Source organism: Populus trichocarpa, chromosome 8 (assembly GCF_000002775.5).
Source record: "Populus trichocarpa isolate Nisqually-1 chromosome 8, P.trichocarpa_v4.1, whole genome shotgun sequence".
NCBI lineage: Eukaryota > Viridiplantae > Streptophyta > Magnoliopsida > Malpighiales > Salicaceae > Populus > Populus trichocarpa.
This window is the reverse complement of record NC_037292.2, coordinates 7,783,136-7,791,074: the sequence shown is the minus strand read 5'-3', so window position 1 is coordinate 7,791,074 and position 7,939 is coordinate 7,783,136. Positions and strand designations below refer to the sequence as shown.

At 32.7% G+C, this 7,939-nt stretch overlaps 1 long non-coding RNA gene across 1 annotated transcript; it reads left to right on the top strand.

Moving 5' to 3' along the window:
* The first annotated feature begins 3,318 nt into the window (after positions 1-3,318).
* On the top strand, positions 3,319-5,447 carry LOC112328428 (uncharacterized). Its single transcript, XR_002983318.2, has 2 exons — positions 3,319-3,475; positions 4,635-5,447. It is a non-coding gene; the product is annotated as an uncharacterized LOC112328428 (long non-coding RNA).
* Positions 5,448-7,939: the final 2,492 nt, after the last annotated feature.

The window sequence follows — 7,939 nt, the reverse complement described above, 5'->3', positions numbered from 1 at the left end:
ATTAAGAACACATCGGTTGTAATGTGTAGAAATTACCCAAATTTCTACGCGTATATAACGACCTCATAATCGTTTTAGGATAAAGTTGCAACAAATCAGAAGGATGGGATCATAGACAAACAGTTTGACAAAACCTGCTGTTAGATGGGGATTAACGATATTGGATAACGATGATGTGGTGGCCTCATCAACACGTCTTCTACGTTTGAAATCCAGCCAGCAGAAAATCCTGGGGAGGATCAAGGGGGGGCTGGGGAAATTTCGACATATTCCTTGGCTTGAAAATGACTCCCCTGTTGCCATCTCGATCTGTCCTTGTCTCTTCCACCGCCAGTCATTATGAACACAAGTTCTCATAAATATGAAGTTTTTAACTCTTGCTCACAAAATTACAAATCCAATAAAAATATATAATGACACCTACACACAAAGAAAAAGGGTAAAAGATCGTGTTTTGTTTAAATGAAAATCCGACTTGAAAATGGATATATATATATATATATATATATATATATATATATATATATATATATATAGCAGCTAATGCAAGCATTCATGGGCATATAGCATAAGTTTAGGCCAACATTTTAATTTTCTTAGCTGACTTTCGAAGATATATATTGCATTTGCAGCTCGCATACATTGCCTACACCCAAGTGGGTACCCCATGGTGGTTGTTTTCTTTGCTAGGAAGTTGGAATCCGATTGGTTGTTTTCACTTTGTTAATTTGAATTACACTAACAAGGACATAAACGGAATATCACACGATTCTAACTTAATTCTTGTTGAAACCTAAAACTGACAGGCTCGCCAGACAAAATCGGGGGAATTAACCTCCCTCATCAGCATTAATGACTCGTCACAAACAAGGAATTAGATGAAGAGAAGCACTTTGAGCGAATAGTGTACGAGAATATGATAATATTCTTTTTTAAAATGTTTTTTTTAATACATTAACAAAATTAATACAACACATCAAAATAATTTTAAAATATAAAAAAATAATATTAAACAAAATTTTAAAAAAATAAAATTCAGTGAAATGTAAGGAGGCAAAGACGAGATACATCCAGATTACTAGGCAAAAAGTCAATGAACGCATAAGGAAAGAAAAGGAGGAATAGGCGAGCCACGTGGAAAATAGGACAGGATTTAAGGATGTTGCCTATTTGATATTCAAGAGACAATAACTTATATTTACTTGTAAACAGGCCATGCCATATGTGCGCGTTCATTTTATGACAGTTCAACCACAGTTCCTTAATGTCATGTTTTTTTTTTTATAATTAGTTTAGGTTCTTTTAGTTTTAATTGTCTTTAGATTCAGTGTGTAATTTAATTTTCTTAGTTGATTTCACATCTTACTTTTAATTTGCGACAATCGTGTAGTCAGGTCAATTGTTTGAACCAAACGATTCCCGAAGACGTTTGGTTAAGCGGTGCAATGTTTTATACATAAAAATGCAAGGAAAAAAAACAAATACTTTGGGGGGTGGGGGGCTAAGTACATTGACAAAAAAAAGTGTGAGTTCACCAAAATCATTGTGGTAAATTGTTTTTGGTTAATCCATGGGTTAACAGTTCACCTTGACTATTTTAGTACTTTTATATTAGCAGGAAGTATCGCAGCGAACACCTACTGGCTAATTAAATATATAAAGAAAGTAACCATCTAAGTGGTGGTCCAGTGGTAAGAGTTTGGGACCAAGAGGTTTGCTCTCTCTGTGGTCTCAGGTTCGAGCCCTGTGGTTGCTCATATGATGGTCACTGAAGGCTTACATGATCGTTAACTTCAGGGCCCGTGGGATTAGTCGAGGTGCGCACAAGCTGGCCCGGACACCCACGTTAAACTAAAATATATATATATATATATATATATATATATATATATAAAGAAAGATAAAAGGAACCATGTCATCAAAAGAACAATATTTAGAATGCACGCTTGCTCAAAATTGTTTTAAAATTTAAAAATAGTAAGTCACTTATAAAAATGGAATAGATTTTGAATTTTCAAATAGATAGATTATCCATAAAAATAGATTAATTTCAGTGAAGTGAAGTATGGATGCTTGTTGAATTTTTTTTGTGGAATTTGAAAAGGAATAGGTCACCTGTGAAAATGGACCAATATTTAAATCTTAAAATGAAAGGTCGCATGTGAAAATAGATCAATTGTAGAAAAGCATGAACGCTTGTTGAAATTCTTTTTGGAATTTCAAAATGGTAGGTTGCTCGTGAAAATAAACCAATTTTAAAGAAGTATGAACACTTACTAAAGTTCTTTTTGAAATTTGAAAAAAAAAATAGATCGGTCGTGAAAATAGATAAATCTTTGAATGTCAAAAAGGGTAAGTTACCTGTGAAAACATATCAGTTTTTGAAATGAACCGGTGACCCATAAAAATAGACCATTTTATTTTAAAAATAGGCAGGTCGTCCATGATAATATGATCATTTTCTAAAAAAAAAAAAAACAAAGTCTTTGGATGGACGGATCACCCAGCAAATCGGGCAGACACTTTTTCTTTACAAGCTTACTATGCAAAACATTGAGGTTTTGTTTTGTAAGCATTGTAAAGTGGGGGCATATATTGCAATTTATTTTTGAAAAAATAAAAAATAACAACAAAAACCCAAAAATATGTTTTTTTAATGTATTTGCTTTTTCAAAAAAAAACAAAAAAAATATTTTTATTGATCTAATTGTAATTGTGAAAGGGAGATAATGAATTTAAAAATTAAAAATCCTCTAACCTAATAACCTATTTTTTAATCAAATAGTCTATAATTATTTTTTTAATCCAAGTTCGAGGATCTATTTTTTTTTTTATCTTAATTTAAATTATCAAATGAATAGTTGAGATTCATTTTTGAAATTCAATTAGAGATATTTTAGTTTGTTTTACTTCTAAGTTAAAAAATTTTATTTATGTGATACATAAAAGTAGAGGAATTAGTTAAAAAAATTCACCGAAACAAACATTCTCTCTCGGAAAAAAGCAAAAAAAAACATGACCCTCCCTAAAGTTTGACAGTTCACCATCATACAGCCTCCATCCAAAAAAAAAAGGACCATTACTCAGCTCTTCCTCCATTTTCCTCCTCACGGTGAATTCAAAAGCCCCTCTTTCATAGTGTACCAGACCGAACCACACTATCTTCATTGCAGCTGTTCTTCTTGGCAACACAGAACCGTGAACTCCTCCAGCTCACCACCAGGTCTATGCTTCTCCTTCTTCCACAGTAGCCACACAAGCCCAACCATCACCATCCTCATAACTGACAACTACCATCTGCGTCTGTGTCGACCATTAACAACTGCAGCTTTCATACTAATACCAGCAAAGATAAGAATGCAGTGAGCAGAAATAAGAAAGAATAGAAAGGAGGCCACCAGCTTTAGCAAGAAAAGAGAGATCAATTCTTTTTTTTCTGGAGCAAGAAAATTAGAACCATCATTGTCATGGAAAGGTAAAAACCCACACAAACTTCTTTCCATTATAGTATGTCCATCTTTAAATGCCCTAGATGCGTAAGTTTAGGTATGTTTCTGTCTTCTTCATTTAAATGCATGTCATGTGATGGGTTCTCTAGTCATTAGGTAAAAAAAAACAGTCTATATGACATGCTTTGATAAGTTTTATTAGCAGCAATAGGAGAACTCTTGTATGGGCATACACAAGGAATGGGTAATTAATTAACAATAGCTTTTCTAAGGTCCATACGTTGCTTATATGACTGACCTCAACAGCAGGTGTTGGTTTTTTTTTCTTTTCTTATTCTGTGAAATAATAAAAATTGATGATGATATGTATATATGGTTCCGGTTTGATATACTCTGGCAAGTGAAGTTTTGGGTACAAGGCACAAAAAGCAGTATTTGGTTGTTGGAAAAATTCTTGGAAGACATGCATTACAGATCTGTTATACATTTGGTTTATAGCTGCAAGTTGTTCATAAGTTTTTTTTTAGCTCGATTAGCTTTTAATATTGTCGCAACCGATATCACGGCGGTTATAAAAAAATTCATTTGAATGAAAGAACAGATTTCTGACATCTTGTTCTTTAATGGAAAATGATCTTATTTAAGGAGTCGCCACCTAGTATTATGGTCACTAGGAACCCTAACTGGTCAACAAAGATTATATGATACGAGACTGATTACTTAAAATGAAAGATATTATCACCCCTTAAACGTCTTGCTTATGGCAGGCTGCATTGCTGGTTTTGTTTTAAATTGCTAAAATGTTGTTGACGTATGCTATGATAGTTTACTTGTAATATTCCTGACTCTGGTGTCAGTGAATATTCAACTACGAATACTTTAAATTCTGGCGTTGGTAAATATTAAGTAGCTAAAAATAAGATAAAATAAATTTAAATTAGTATTTTTATTCTTGACATTGTCATCAGTGAATAAATCAATAAAATAAATTTTATTTGTAATGCATGTATATATTTGTTTTATTTTTTTAGGGTTGGGTTAGACCCAGCCAGCCCGGCCCGGTCACTGACCCAAGCCAGTGACCGGGCTGGGCAAAGCAACCCGCGTGCGCTAATTCACGCGTGTTGCTTCAGTGATCAAGTGAATTAAAATTAACTTGAACAATGTAATGTTAATTAAATGAAGCAAAGCGGGAGGAGAAAACGTTGCTTACCTGGTCTACTGGAGGCGATGAAGACGATGGTGAAGCTCTTTCTGTGTGATCGGGTGACACTAGCCGGGCACCCGTTTCAACCTTCCCTTCGTTCCTCTAGCTTTATTCTTTCTGTTTCTGATGGTTCGGAGTGGTGAAGCTGGAGACGAATGCCCAGGCTGATCAATACTTGCAGTTTCTCTGTTTTCCCTTGTTCACTTTGCTTGCGTTCTGGGGAGGAAGGCAAAGCTGGGAACGCTGGCTTTTTGCTCTCTCCTCCTTTCTCTTTTTTTAGTCTGTCCTCCTTTATTTCTCTGTTTCCGTTCGTGCTCTCTGTTTTTCTTTGTGTTGTTCTCTGCTTTTTTTTGTTCGTCTTTCTCTGGTACTCTCTGTCTATTCTTTCCCTCTTAGTGTTTCTCTGGTTCTCTCCCCCACTGGTTCGTGGCCTTCTCTGGCTTTTATAAAGCCATCTAATGGCCTCTGTTCGTGCGTTCGTGCCTCAAGATCATGGGGGCACGTTCGCTCCTGTCTCTGAGAAGAGTCAGGACTGTTGGCCACGATATCGTGGCCTCCGGAGAGGGCGTCGTGGAGGATAATGGGCAGCTGTACATTCCCTGCAAAACCAGTCCCCGGGATGAGGTAGAAGGCGATAAACAGTTTTATGACACGACGCCGTTTTCTACTCTGCAGTGGCTATTTACGATTTGGTCACTGAAGTTATTAAATTTTGTAATCAAGCCTCTGGATAAATATTAATTGGAACCCTGTATTTTAGCGGAATTTACAAAATGATCCTTGAACTTTAATTTCTTGTCATTTTAACCGGAATCATCCCAACCTTTGATATTTTTTCAATTAAGCCTCTGATTTTATTAATTAAATTAAGTCCTCAAACTTTTAATTTATATTGTATTGACCCAAATTTCAATTTATTCTTCATTTTTTTTATTTTTTCATTTTCTTATTATTTTTACAAAATAAAATAAAAGAGTTGAAAATTAGGTTATGATAAATATAAGCCTGGATTGAAAATAGAACGTGATTCTTTGTTCTTCGTTGAAATCAATACCTAATAAAATAATAAAATCAATGAATCAGGCTCTAGGTTTAAATATGGGAGTTTCTTTTTGCAAAGATCGTTTGAATCAGGCTCTAGGTTCCTCTGGTCTTGGTTTGTGAAATGACCATTTATTTCATATTAGTATTTAGATTAATCTGTTTTTTTGTTTGGCATGATGACATGATGTATTTAGTTTTGTTGAAACTGGAAAGTTCTTGCAAAAAGTTGGCATGGTTGATCTGTTAAATATATAACTTTCACTTGGTTGACCCGACTTGGTTGACCCGGTCAGGTCAAAACTACCCCAATCTTTAAGCTTTGTTTGGTTTGTTAGTTTTGAAATTTTATTTGATTTAAGGTTGTTTTTGGTAATTATTACTTCAAGAAAATTTGTTTCTTCTGTGAAATATGATCTTAAAAAATATAAATAAAAAACATCTCTTTGCATGTTTCATACGGCCATCTCTCTCTCTCTCTCTCTCTCTCTCTCTCTCTCTCTCTATATATATATATATATATATATATATATATATATATATATATATATATATCATATCTTTTTTTAAGAAAAATAAAATACATGGCATGTTTTTATTTCTTTAACGTGTATTTTGGATTTAATAATCAGTTTATTGGATCCATTAGAATTTGACCAATATTTCAATATTTAATAAGATTTTAATTTATGAGAATTAATTGTCTTTATTCTGGTATAGAATATTGGACCGATAAGTAAGGCTGATATATGAATACCAGGAGTTGATTAGAAAATTCTCAGAGTTATTCTAAATATCCATTAATTTTAATTGAGAATATTTTTATACCGCAATATTAATTATGGAAAACTTTTTTCATAAGAATTTATTTGGGCATACAAGCCCATAATAAATTCTTAACACCAAATTTATTCACATGAATATATCTTCATTTTAAGTCATAGAAAGACTAGTAGTTAGGAATTCATTAAAACCTTTAAACCACATTTAAAACTACATAATCTAGCTTACTTCAGGTAGAATGTGTTAGGAGTACTAATATTTTTCTTAGTCTTAACCTGTTTCTTACCTTAAAATCTCTGATAAAACCACTATACTTGAGTTTCCTGATAACTCTGTATCAAATAACTATGTAGTGATTCCAACAACTCCGACATCATGCGTCCACATACGAAACATATATAATTCGAACAAAAGAGATTCTTATTCAACTCAAACAAATATATATTTTTCATATGTATTGAAATAGTTTTAATTTTTTTTAATAATCATTTGATTTAAAACATATATTTTCTTCCATCCTATATATTGACTTGTCAAATAATAAAGATTTTTATTTATACTGACTTGTCAAATAATAGTAATAGTGATATATTTTTTTAAAAATATTATCATCAATGCTAATAATAGCGATAACTAGTGATAATGGTTGAGACGGTAATACGTATCATAAATAATTGGTGTATATTGTATAAAAATATATATTATTTTTAAAAAAATAAATCATTTTTCATTTTGTATTTATATTGTCAGCTTCTCAGAGAGAAAAACAGAGAAACTACGTGTGGGCAAATCTAACTTCTCGGTTAGATGTCCAAGTCTAGTAAACAAAAGTTTTTTTTACCAGCGCTGCGCTGCTCGCCTTTTCTTTTGACATTAAAAAAATTGTAAAAATGTTAGAAAATAAAAATTATGCTGTATGCTGCTCAAGATACTTTTGAAATATTAATTGGTTACATGTTGAAATATTTTGATGTTAACACGTTGAATTAACTCGGGTCAACCATTATTAATATGCGAAAACCATTGTTAACATGCGAAACTCACGATATGAAATATAAGATAATGATAAAACCATAAAACCTATACCGAAACATATTAGAAAACCCAATAATAATGAACCAAATATTGAAGGGAAACATGAATAAAAACATAGAATTAAAAAAAAAGTGACTTTAGTAAACCTACATCGACGACAGACAAAACAACACGAGCTAGGGCAAATTTTTCTGGACGGGAGAAGAAAAATATTAAGGCAACACTAGGATCACATTCCAAAATAACATGAAAGAAACAAAAGATAAGTTCGGTTAATTTAATAGTGCAAACAAGGCAGCACTGAATTAACAACATGAAAAACAAAAAAAACCAGGGTGAATCTTTAAAATTTGAGTTAATATTTCAAAATCTCAACCTGTGAACTCATACTCGGAATTAATCGAAAAGGTCATTTCCCAACCTA